The sequence below is a fragment of the Mustela erminea genome, chromosome 2, assembly GCF_009829155.1.
Source record: "Mustela erminea isolate mMusErm1 chromosome 2, mMusErm1.Pri, whole genome shotgun sequence".
NCBI classification, from domain to species: Eukaryota; Metazoa; Chordata; class Mammalia; order Carnivora; family Mustelidae; genus Mustela; species Mustela erminea.
The window spans coordinates 107,774,188-107,788,210 of record NC_045615.1 but is presented as its reverse complement, the minus strand read 5'-3'; the positions used below and the strand labels follow the sequence as shown (position 1 = coordinate 107,788,210).

The 14,023-nt window shown below is 36.3% G+C and overlaps 1 non-coding gene across 1 annotated transcript; it reads left to right on the top strand.

Annotated features, from left to right (window-relative positions):
- The first annotated feature begins 7,164 nt into the window (after nt 1–7,164).
- Nucleotides 7,165–7,271, top strand: LOC116585425. The gene has a single exon (XR_004283617.1). It is a non-coding gene; the product is annotated as a U6 spliceosomal RNA (small nuclear RNA).
- Nucleotides 7,272–14,023: the final 6,752 nt, after the last annotated feature.

Below are 14,023 nucleotides of genomic sequence, written 5' to 3'. Positions count from 1 at the left end.
CTTCTGATTCCATACAAATTTTAGGATTATTTGCTCCAGCTCTTTGAAAAATACCAGTGGAATTTTTAACAGAATGGCCTTAAAAGTATAGATTGCTCTAGGCAGTACAGACATTTTAACAATGTTTATTCTTCCAATCCATGAGCATGGAATGGTCTTCCATCTTTTTGTGTCTTCTTCAATTTCTTTCATGAGTGCTCTGTAGTTCCTAGAGTACAGTTCCTTTACCTCTTTGGTTAGGTTTATTGCCAGGTATCTTATGGTTCTTGGTGCTATAGTAAATTGAATCGATTGTCTAATTTCTTTTTCTGTATTTTCATTGTTAGTGTATAAGAAAGGCACTGATTTCTGTACATTGACTTTGTATCCTGCCACATTGATGAATTGCTGTATGAGTTCTCTAGTAGTTCAATAAATGATGCTGGGAAAACTGGACAGCTATATGTAGAAGAATAAAACTCAGCCATTCTCTTACACTGTACACAAAGATAAACTCAAAATGGATAAAATACCTCAGTGTGAGACAGGAATCCATCAGAATCCTAGAGGAGAACATAGGCAGTAATCTCTTCGATATCAGCCACAGCAACTTCTTTCAAGATATGTCTCCAAAGGCAAAGGAAACAAAAGCGAAGATCAACTTTTGGGACTTCATCAAATCAAAAGCTTCTGCACAGCAAAGGAAACAGTCAACAAAACAAAGAGGCAACCCATGGAATGGGAGAAGATATTTGCAAATGACACTACAGACAAAAGGTTGATATCCAGGATCTATAAAGAACTCCTCAAACTCAACATACACAAAACAGAAAATCATATCAAAAAAAGGGCAGAAGATATGAACAGACACTTCTCCAATGAAGACATACAAATGGCTATCAGACACATGAAAAAATGTTCATCATCACTAGCCATCAGGGAGATTCAAATTAAAACCACATTGAGATATCACCTTACACCAGTAAGAATGGCCAAAATTAGCAAGACAGGAAACAACATGTGTTGGAGAGGATGTGGAGAAAGGGGAACCCTCTTACACTGCTGGTGGGAATGCAAGTTGGTGCAGCCACTTTGGAGAACAGTGTGGAGATTCTTCAAGAAATTAAAAGTAGAGCTTCCCTATGACCCTGCAATTGCACTACTGGGTATTTACCCCAAAGATACAGATGTCGTGAAAAGAAGAGCCATCTGTACCTCAATGTTTATAGCAGCAATGGCCACGGTCACCAAACTGTGGAAAGAACCAAGATGCCCTTCAACAGATGAATGGATAAGGAAGATGTGGTCCATATACACTATGGAATATTATGCCTCCATCAGAAAGGATGAATACCCAACTTTTGTAGCAACATGGATGGGACTGGAAGAGATTATGCTGAGTGAAATAAGTCAAGCAGAGAGAGTCAATGATCATATGGTTTCACTTATTTGTGGAGCATAACAAATAACATGGAGAACATGGGGAGATGGAGAGGAGAAGGGAGTTGAGGGAATTTGGAAGGGGAGGTGAACCATGAGAGACTATGGACTCTGAAAAACAATCTGAGGGTTTTGAAGGGGCAGGGGGTGGGAGGTTGGGGGAACCAGGTGGTGGGTATTAGAGAGGGCATGTATTGCATGGAGCACTGGGTGTGGTACAAAAACAATGAATACTGTTACGCTGAAAAGAAATGAAAAAAAAATGCCCATTGAATATATGCATGTGTAAACACTTGACTAAGTGAAGTTAAAAGCTTAATATGTGTCTAAAATGTGCTGCATTTTTACCACCAAAATTATCTAACTCTTAAAATCCTTATGAAGGTGAAGAAAATGTGATGAGAAAAACGACTCTGAAAAATTTTAGATAATTTTCTCAAAGTCTGCCTATTGATCAGAGAGTGAATACAATGGGTAAAGCTAACATTTTGTTTGTTCAAGTTATGCACAGTTTTATATCAATGGGTTCTCTGTATGAGCAGTCACCACTGTTGTTTTCTGTCCTTGCATTCCAGTCATGTCCTCCAGTGATTGGCTCAAGGTTAATGGTATTTCATTTATGCATTTACTTACGCATCTTCTCTTTTTTAACTATTTTATTTAAATTCAATTAGTTAACATATAGTGTACCATTAATTTCAGATATAGAGTTCAGTAATTCATCAGTTGCTTGTAACACCCAGTGCTCATTAAATCACAAGCCTTCCTTAATGCCCAACACCCAGTTACCCCCATTCCTCCCAACCTCTCTTCCAGCAACCCTGTTTGTTTCCTAGAATTAAGAGTCTCATAGGGTTTTTCTCCCTCTCTACTTAATGCATCTACTTCTATCTCCAGCCCTAGATTTTAAATGTGTCTCCTCCATTATTTGATTTAAAGAGCACAGACTTTGTGTGTTCTCTTCATTGATGTACCACCAGCACTTAGCAGAGCTCCCAGCATACAGCAAACACTCAAGATCAAGGCAAACTCCATTTATACCTACCTTCTTTTTTGTTGCCTTTTTTTTTTTTAAACACAATGTCTTTTCTAGGATGAGTGGGAACACAATGCAAAGGACCTTTAAGCCAAATGGAGCCCAAATAGCTTTCCCACTGATTTCACCAACTACTTGGAGCAAGACATTTAATCTCACATTTTTCTTCTGTAAAATGGCACTAACAAAGCCTAAATGTCATGTCTAGTATGAGGAACCATTAAAATAATAAATGTAACATAATCAACCTCAGTTCCAGAAAATGTTTTATTCCCGTCCCTTCGAGTATGTTTCATCCATATATTACACGCAATGTGGAAAGAGATTTCGCTTAAATTGTGAAAACAAAATTGTCATTTTAAAGAACAAACATAGTGCTGATTAAAATCATCAGAAAGAAGTTCTAGACTTTAAGCTGAATGAATTCATGAAATGAACATTACCACAGTTTTCTGCCCGTGCTCTGGATAGAATTAGTAAGAAGGGGGAAATTTTTTAAAAAGAAAGAAGAAATTCCAGCTGGCCCAGATTCATAAGTTGAAGAGAATGCATGCCAAGAACATGCAGGGATGCATTTAGCAAACATTGATGGGATGTGTATTATGTGTGTAGTGCAAGTTTCCCCTCATCTAAGGGTGATTGTCATGACTAGGAAAAGTCTGGATTTTGCACTCACTTTCTGCATGCTTTGGGACAAAGGTGTATACTTTCTCAACTTAAGCTTTTACATTTGTAAGAGAAAAAAAAATCATTTCCAGTCTATCTTCATAAAATTGTGGACAATTCCAAGACAGATGTATGTGAAAGAATTATTCATCCATTCGTAGAACAAATATAAACCGAGTGGCTTCCACATGCTAACTATGAGCAATACAAAGGTTGACCATGCATACAAGTTCCTATCCTTCCTGAATTTCCACGTTTGGTAAGATGGAATGTAGTTGACAAATCATGAGTATTTCACAAAGGCTCAAGGTGTTAGAATTTAGCCTGGGTTCAATACTGTGGTAGCAGGAGTGGTGACAGCTTGAATTCATTTGCCTGATATCACCCAGGACCCACCATGCAGCAACACTATATTAGCAAAACACAGTTCTCCTAGTAAAGAGCATCAGTTTATCAACTGGAGGCTTTATTTAGTTTATATGCTTCAGGTTCCAATGAGCTTGTATAATTTCTGTAATTGTTAGAATGAGCTTTCCTATACTCATAATATCATTCAGAACTATTTTAAAACTAATTATATACTGTTAGCACTGACTTGATTGTAACAGGAATAAAATCGATCTTTGATATTATCCAGGGTCATCAAAGCATAGTTCTCTATGCCTCAGGACTGTGAATAACGATTGTTTAATGTACTCCTAGTTTGCCTCTTGGGATCAAATCCAAATTGAAAGTATTAATCAGTTACATTGCAGATAGATCTCAAACTTTCAAGTTTGCATTGCAAGAGATAGCTTTATGAATCAGCCATCTATTTGTTTAATGATGGCTATGCTCATTTACACACTGACATGTCTCCACATCTGTCCTTCTAACTGAGCAAGATCTAGTCTCTACCCTAGGCTGTATAAGGCTTCTGGAAATCAGCTTTAAAAAAAAATCATATTTTCTGAATTCTAAGCTCCCATAATAATCTCTGTGTAGCTCTATCTCAAACCTTTCCACTGTATTTTAATAATCCATTGTCAATGTGTGTCACTTGAATCTTATTTCCACCACTTACCATCTATACCATCTCCCTATCTTGTAACATGGTGGTAATAATATGTCTCTCACAGGTGTGTGACCATGAAATGATACATATAGTGCCCAACGGAATTATCACACCAGCCATTTTTCTCTTTTATTGTTGTATTTTCACGTTAAAAAAAAAGGGGGGGGGGTGCCTGGCTCAGTGGGTTAAAGCCTCTGCCCTCTGCTCAGGTCGTGATCCCAGGATCCTGGGATCGAGCCCCGCATCAGGCTCTCTGCTCAACAGGGAGCCTGCTTCCTCCTCTCTCTCTCTGCCTCCCTGTCTAGTTGTGATCTCTGCCTGTCAAATAAATAAATAAAATCTTAAAAAAAAAAAAAAAAAAGCTCTAGTTGTAGGAGGAAGGTAAGCAAGGCAGGGAAGTTTTGGAAAAAAAAAAAAAAAAAAAGGCTCTAGCTAATGCTTGGCAGTGTCTCCAGATGGTAGACCTGCTTCCCTCCATTGACCAGCCATCTCCAGGTAAGCCTGGCTGGCTGGTTATATGGTCTGATTTTAAACTCATGGATTCTCAATATAAACACAAGGAGGAGCCAACAGTTGGGAACCACACCCACCTAGGCGGTGAGAGCCCTGGGTCCGGGACTCAAGAGGTTTGCTCACCTTTGAAGCTGTGTTCTAGGGTAAACCCAACACATGGTTGGTGCTCAATAAATATTTGTCAAAAGAGTAAAATACATAATTGCATATTATTCAAACAAAACAGATAAAGTGCAATTCTAATGACCATGTTGACAAATTTAAGGGTGATGTATTTAAGAAACCAGGCTGATTTGCTAGACTGTGCTTGTTATATAATAATTGACAATTTATTAAACCGGTTCATTTTTGATGCATGTTTCACAGTGGAAGACTGAGTTTGTGAGTTTTTAAAGCAAAATTTTTGTAATTGCAAGTCAGTGCATGCTCATTATCATCAAAAATTAATAGTTTAAAGGACCATTGGCTTAATGATAGATCTGTGTTTAAAATTCACTGACTTACCAAGTGCTCCCTGAGAAGTTATTCTGAAGGAGAGGAAAGTACAGGGGAAACAAGGATTTTGAATTTTGAAAGGTCAGGAATGGAATTTCCTACATCTAAGTTTTCTCATTTGTAAACGACATTAGTGATTTCTGCCTCATCAGTTTATTAGAAGGATTAAATAAAATAGTGCTTTGTTAAATTCATTGGAACTAAATAATTTATCCCTCTTTCAAGAATGATTGCCTGAATTATAAAACAAACATCAAATATAGAATGATATGGTTTGAAGTGATGTATATGAAGTCTTTTAAATAATAAATTCCCTTTAAAATATGTCATTACTAAAATCAAAATTATCAACATAGCTGAAAACGTTTTATTCCAAATATTCTAAATGCTTCATGAGACTTCTAAAAAAATTTGGATATAAATTGGTTTGTTTTAAATTTAAAAACAGAATAAGTATCAAATTAGACTCCTTGTGCTACTTTTAGAGCCCACACCATGTATGTTCTGACTGACATGGTCTGCACCAGTTTTCTTCCAGATGGGATTAGCATTGCTCGCTTTTAAATCATGTGCAAGAGTAGATTTTACTGCTGAGTAAATGAACCTGATGTGCTCAATAGGGCACTCCTGAAGGAGAAAAAAAAATTTTTTTTCTTTTGTTACTACAAGGATATTATTTAATAAATAATTCCACATGAGTGGAAGCCTGGAAAAATTGCCAGTGTTCCCAAAGCATGGAAGAGTGGTTTGGTTGCAGGTGACCTCTAGTATGTAATATGAGAGTTGCACCTCATTTATCCAACATCCTTGGGAAATGTGCTTTCTGTTGCGACAATTCTGCACACCACTGAAAGCGATCCTTTCAGTACAGCAGCTCAACTTCGTTAATTTTTTGAACGGCAACTTTCCAAATGAATTTTGTATTTTCCAACTTTATTGACTAAAAGGCTGTCAATATTTGTGCTCTGTAGTTAATTTAGGACATTCTCCCAGATGTGAAGAGGAAATGCCTGTCTTTTCCCTGCATCAAAAGGCCCCAATTTGCTGTGCTTGCAAGGATCATGCCTGGCATTTTACCTGTTTTGGCAGGTCAGTTTCATCTTGTGCTGGTGCTTCTACCACTTCCACCCACCCTCCATCCCCTGCTGGTACTCCTGAGGACAGCTGGGAATGGAGTGACCGACTTCAGTTTCCCCCTGGTGTCCTGGTTTCAGTACTGGAAGCCGACAGCCTGGGAAACCCTTAGATTTAGGACATTGGGGCAGTTGGTCAGTCCACTTACAACTCTCTTCCTGAGATCACAGTGTGTTAGATCATCATAAAGCATGAATAAGGAGAACCTAAAGAAGAGCCTGGGGCCTCCTTCACAAGTACAATTAATGAGTTTTGTCACATGTTTTAATTTCCGTGTTCATCCTGATCTTAATACTGGATTGCTGATATTATAGGATATGGCACACTTCTCCCCCCAGACAGGGTCCTGTGGCCCATACTATCTCAACCAACTGCAGTTGGTTAGATTCTGTAGTTCTTAAACAGTTGCTTAGATGTGCCTAGATGGTGTCTACATAATGACAAGCAACTCATTTCATCATTACAAGAAATCAGCCCTGCCATTTGGAACAACACAAATAAACCTGGAGAACATTATCTTGAGTGAATTAAATCAGTCACAGAAGGACCATTACTGTGTGATTCCACTTACATGAGGCACCTAAAGTAGTCAAACTCATAAAGGAGGGAGTGGAAGGGTCCTTGCCAGGGACTTGGATGGGGAGGGGAGAGAAATAGGAATGTGTTCAATTGGTATGAAGTTTCAGTTACACAAGATGAATGAGCTCGGAAAATCTGCTGTACAGCACAGTGCCTAGTGTCAACAATTCTGTACTGTGTGCTCAAAAATTTGTGAGTTTGGATCTCCCATTAAGTGTTTTTACCACACAAAAACAAACATACAAACAAATAACAAGGGACACGAGGAGTACTGGCTTTGGCAGCACATATACTAATATTAGAACAATACAAAGGAGATTAGCTTGCCTGGTTAACAAGGATGACACACAAATTTGTGAAGTGTTCCCTATTTTTTGTCTGTGGAATGAGTTTTGATTTCACAACTGGATTCCCCATTATGAACATATTTAGACAAATCCTGCTAGAAATCTAAAACTTGAGTGATTACTGAAATTTATGGAAATTTATGGAGAAGCATGAATTTAAAATGGAATTTCTCATAGACCATGCATTCGGAATGGGACGGAGAGATAATGCCTCCAACGGGGTGAAAACTGGTTGTTGGTGGAAGAGGTAGAAGGTTTTAGTCTTTTCATGTGCAAAGCACAGATACACATTCAGTATATAAACATACAGTATATCTATGGTATTGAAATTTCATGGGCATCAATTAGGGAGAAAAAAGTCTGGAAAAGCTCCTAGGGGATGTTAATAACATTTTTTTTTTTTAAGTTGAGAAAAATAGTGCTAGACACTAAAGTGATATAGGTTGTTTTTTACAACATAAGTGGCTCCAGAGAGTTAGGTAGAAACATTTAAGATGGAACCAAACTATGTGTAAATACTTCAAATTTGCACAGTTTTTTATATTAGAAGAATTCTAGTTTCTTCTTTAATTGAAAGGCAAGGACAAAGATAAAATATGAAAACCTTTTACTTGTGCATCACCACATAAGACCACTCCCAAATTGCAAGAACCATTGATATGGATAATAAATTGCTCTTATTAATGATTTTTGAGCCTTTGGAAATGCTTGTAAGTACACAGTTTCATTGGATTTTTACAGTGTCATGAGGCCAGTATTAATTGGTACCCAAAATCTGCTTTGTGAAGTTAAGTAGAAGAACTCTGACTCCATCCTTTTTACTTCAGAATATTCTCTCCCTCATTAAGTGCAAACATTTAAAATATATTCTTCTTGAATATATATTATAACTGTATAACATCCACATTTACATCATAGTCACCAAAGCAACATAATTTGTTCATTATAATTTAGAAAACTTACTTTTAAATTTTATTTATTTATTTGCCAGAGAGAGAGAGAGCAATAGACGGAGGAGCAGACTCCCCGCTGAGCAGGAAACCCAATGTGGGATTTGATTCCAAGACCCTGGGATCATGACCTGAACCGAAGGCAGATGCTTAACTGACTGAGCCACCCAGGCACCCTAGAAAACTCACTTCTTTCAGCCATGCATTATAATATTTCAGCACTATTTTTTTATATATAACTATAATACCACAACATAATTATTGGTAATTTGAGTACTTTCCCTTGAAGTGTGTGTTGAAATGACCAATTGTTTTCATTCGAAAAAGTCCACTAAAACGTGGACTTTTTAACTGAAAGCTGATCTTTGTTACCTCTGCATATCTGCTTCATAGACAGTACCTGGTGTGGACCCGACTGTGTAGTGTCTGTGGAAGTTGGGCTCTAACACACAAGTCAGATTGAACCCCTTCCTTACCACTAAGGCCACGGCAAGGTGGCTTGTTGGATGATTTCTCTGATCAGGTATTTCTTTTTTAACTGAATTTCTTTAATAACGAATTGAGAGATTCATTGAGGCAATCAAAATGCGCTTATGAGTTGAAGTCATCTGATAACGCGCTTCCTGCATGTATCTGTCATGTTCCACCTAAGTAGAGGCCGTGATTGTCTGACCAGCCATTACCCAGTCTCTGGGTAATGTGGCTCCTGTTTACCTTCAGTTAGTTAGTATTTATAATTCTGAGCCTCAAGTAGGTATGGAATTGCTTCCTGTCAGACTGGAAATTCTCTCTAGCAAGGACCCATATCCTATCTGTCTGTCCCACTGCATATCTGTACTAGTTGTCTAAGGCTGTCATAACAAAGTACCAAAGACCATGTGGTTTAAACAAGAGAGATTTATTTTCACAGTTCTGGGAGGCTGCAAGCCCAAGATCAAGGCACCAACAATGTTGGTTTCTTCTAAGGCCTCTCTCCTTGCCTTGTAGATGGTTGTTTCCACCCTGTGTCTTCTCACCATCTTTCTCTCTGTTTCTATCCCCTATCTCTTCTTGTAAGGATACCAGTCATATTGGATTAAGGCACATTATGATGACCTTGTTTAATTCTAATTGCCTGATTAAAGATTCTATCTCCATATACAATCACATTTTGAGGCCCTGGGGATTAGGATTTCCACATATGAGTTTTGGGAGAACATAATTCAAACCATAACAATATTATAACACCAGGTCCACGGTATACTCTTGATAAATGGGTATTGACTGCATTTTAATCTTGTACAAAATACCAAAGAATTGTAGGGAAAAAAAAAATATATATATATCCTTGAAACATCCTATATATGAATAAAATGTACATTTTATAAATTTTCAGATTGATCCAGTTACTAAAGCATAGGAAAACTTCTACAACTACCATCACACATCAAAATATATATTGCCAGTTCTTCTCTGACGCTGATTTCCAACACTGTAAGTTAGTTGAACCTGTTTGTGTTTCATGTAAATGAAATAATCTACTTCATTCCACCGCATTATGTGAGATTCATCTATATTCATGCATGCAGTAGGAATGTGTTCATTTATATAAATACATAGTATTCTATACTATGTATATACCATAACTTGTTTTGTCTATTTATTGATTATGAATATAAAGGCTGTTTCCAGTTTGAGGCTACCATGAATAATGTCTGCTCTGTACATGATCACACATGGCCTTATGTATATGATCACACATGGCTTATTTACAAGATCACACGTGACCTTATGCACACAATCACATATGACCTCATGTACACTATTATATATAACCTCATGTACTTCATCATAGATGACCACATGTGCATTATCACACATAGCCTTATGTACATGGTCACACATGTGTAGATCATATATGACCTGTAGCTCATATGTGACCAAAGATCATGTGTGACCTTTTACATGTGTATACATGCTATGTTCAAAATGTACCAAAGAGAAAACATGCTGAATCGTTATAGTTTTATTTTCCATTTAGTAAATAATTATACTTTTTCATTTCTACCAGCAATGTTTGAGACTTCCAGGAGCTCACACACTTCATAGCATGTGGTATTGTCAGTTTTCAATAGTGGATGTGACAGTATCTCTTTGTGGCTTTTAGTTGTATCTCAATGATTTCTGAGGGTGACTGCCTTTTCATATGTTCATTGAAATTTGAATATCTTTTGTGAAGTATTTGATTAGAGGTATCTAAATTTAGATTTAGATTTAGTCAAATCTAAGTTTTAATTCCTTTTTTTTCCTTTTTCTTATCAATTTGTAAGAGTTTTTGTATATTTGAGATGTTAGTCTTTTGTTAATGGTATTGCAAATATTTTCCCTATGATTTTTTTGTTTTCTTTTGTTTTAATAACTTTATTGAGGTATAATAGACATCTCATAAATGACACAACTTTATTATTTTGTATTTCTTTTTATTTTTAAAAAATATTTTTTATTTATTCCTTGAGAGAAAAAGAGAGAGAGAGAGAGCACAAGCTGGGAGAGCAGTACAGCAAGAAACAGACTTCCTACTGAACAGGGAGCCCAGTGCAGGGCTCGATCCCGGGACCCTGGGATCATGACCTGAGCCAAGACAGCCACTTAACCAATGGAGTCACCCAGGTCCCCCCCATGACACAACTTTAAAGTGTAAAGTTTGAAATAGGTATACAACAGTGCAAATAATACCTCAGTCAAGATTCCACATGAACCTTTATAATCCCTTACTCCAGCCATTCTATGCCCTTTTCAGTGTATGTATTTTCCCTTGACCTGTCTTCCAGCTCACCAATTTTTGTTAAGTGGGTTTAATCTGCTGTTGAGGATTTTTGAAACCATGGCATGATTGACATTTTGGGCTAACTAATTCTTTGTTTTGTGTGTTGCCCTGTGTATTGAAGGATGTTTAACAGCATCTCTGTCTCTATTCACAAGAGGCCAGTAGCACCTTCCTTCTTGTATATCCCCAAATGTCTCCAAATATTTGTTGGTCCATCCATGAAGTACCCATCTGGAATCAAAATACATCTGAGTCAAAAATCATCCCCCTTTAAAAAATATAGAATGTATCCATTAGATTCATAATTTTACTTATATTTTAAGTAGATGTTACATTGTTACATGCTGAAATTTCCATTCAATTCCCTTTCTTACAATTACAAATTTTCTACTTATTCTATTTATTATCACACACTATTTCATTAATGCTTAATGAGTTATTATAAAATATATCTGAAAACTCTAATATCAATATCTCTAGCCATTTCTCTTTTGTCTTGTTTTTTAAGTCATATCTTAGTCTATCTATCAAGCTATCTGTCTTCCTGTAATTTCTTATGAGAGGCAGATATTATTAATTCAATCAAGTACCAAGACAGTTGTGTTTTAGCTGCAGTCTTTGTAAGGTAGACTTATTTCATATTTACCCTTCTTTCTAGGATGTAGACCTTGACAGTATTAATAAAAAGCTTACAATAATATAAGACTATAGGTTAATTATACCTCAGTAAAAAGAAAAAAACATACTGTATTTACCAGGAAATTGTTGTTGTTGTTGTTGTTGTTGGGTCTTGAACTTTTGACCTTTGCCTCCCAGGTCTGTGATACTGACCATCTGTGCTCAGCTTCTCAATGTGGTAGTTTCTGCTTCAAGAATGGACATTCATGTCATGGAGAAAAGTGCCACCAAATACAGGCTTACCTCTCAGCTTGACTTCTCTTTCAGATTTTGGCTCAATATTCCCCCATGGCCCTGCAGGTTCTGTGTGCCTTAAATTGATGTAATGTATTTTACATCAATTCTCAGAAGGTTGATTGCTTCAGAACAATTCAGATAGCCAGTGCCAGATTATTCTGTACCATTCACTTACTTTTCCTTTGTTAAAAATCTATCTGCAGAATTCTGGAATGATTTAGAATTGAATATGCACCTATTTTTTTTTTCCTTCTGTACAGTTCTCTCCTATGTGATCAGTTCTAGTTCACAGCCATAGTTTTGGGGTTTTCGTTCATCCTTTTGTTTTCTTTTTTAATTTTTTTTTAATTTAACCTTACTATTTATTTATTTATTATTTTTATGCTATTTTTTTCAGCATTCCAAGATTCATTGTTTATGTACCACACCCAGTGCTCCATGCAATACATGCCCTCCTTAATACCCACCACCAGGCTCACCCATTCCCCCAACCCCCTTCCCTTCACTCCTTTTGTTTTCAAAAAATATTACATGTAGGGTGCCTGGGTGGCTCAATTGATTTAGCATCTGCCTTTGGCTCAGGTCATGATCCCAGGGTCCTGGGATCAAGTCCCTCACTGGGCTCATTACTCAGTGGGGAACCTCCTTCTTCCTCTACCTGCCACTCTCTTTCTCTCTGAGAAATAAATAAATAAAATCTTACAAAAAGAGTATTACATGCAACAAGAAGAGAATCCAAACACAAAATAAGGAATAGCTAATAACTTTCCCCCAAATATTTAACTCCCATTCCCCTAAAATAAATAATATTAATAGCTTGGTTTATAACTCTCCAACTTTTCCTCATATTCATAAGCACTTATATTCACATATGCATGTACTCCCACACAGCATCCACAAACACAAAGAATGTCAGATTTTCTCATGTTCACAAAACTAAGTTTACTTAAGTGTGTTTATATATATTTAAGTTTTCTTTCCTTGATTAAAAAAATCATGTATTGTGGATAACACTCCTGGACTTGTTGCATGAGGTTTTAGTGTGTTGTTTGTAAGAACTGCATAGTGTTACATAGTATAGACATATCATACATATTGCTCCATCGCTTCCCCAAAAGTTTGAATTCATTAACATTAATGCTTTAGCGTTATTGGTGAATCCACACAAGTTCCCAAATTATCACTTGTCTAGGACATTCTTCTGTGTGTGTGTGTGTGTGTGTGTGTGTGTTTTAATTCAGGCAACCTGCAGATAAAAATTATGTTCTTTATCTTTTATTTTTAATTTTCTGACCAGTAAAAGACCACTGGAAACTGATACATATATATCATATCTGTAATATATATAATATATAGATTTTATTTATAATATATAGATTCTGTAACATTTAATAAATAAATATGCAATACTATATAATCTATAATTAAATACAATTAAATATTTAATTAAATATATATGCATATATGACCAATATTTTAAGTTAATACTAAAATCCCTACTAACAAAACAAAGTCAAAGATATTTTCCTGAAGTGACAAGAAAATGGTAAGATGATTTCAGTGTAAATCTATAGAGAGATCATTAGAATGTCAAAATGAAAATTTTAAAAGTCAATACATGCTGAATATACTGACATCTGAGACTGACTCACACTGTCAAAGTAAGGGAGGATGAGACTGTCAGGGGAGGTTTGGAAAGATCAGGCTGGGGAGTCAGGCTATGTTGGAGGCACAAAGATCTCCCTGTATGAGCTACATTATAAAATTGTGAGATTAAGATGAAATCAAATGTACAACATTTCTCCCCATTAGGATTTATTCAGTGTAATATTCTAAATCTAAATTTTTCATCTGTCACTCATCTGAAATGAGCAACCTTCTCAAATGGAAATTTATTTTGTTATCACAGAAAACTCCAAGGGAGTTTTCTCTGGTCTTACTCATTGCGGACATCTGAACTTCTTTCTCTAATTGCCACATAACATCCACACAAGTAGCTACATATCTATAATAATTTCTTAAGGATTAATGAACTCAGGATTTATTTGTAGAAGTAACCAAGTCCACACTTCATAAGGAGAACTCTTTATTCCTTACTATAAACACTAA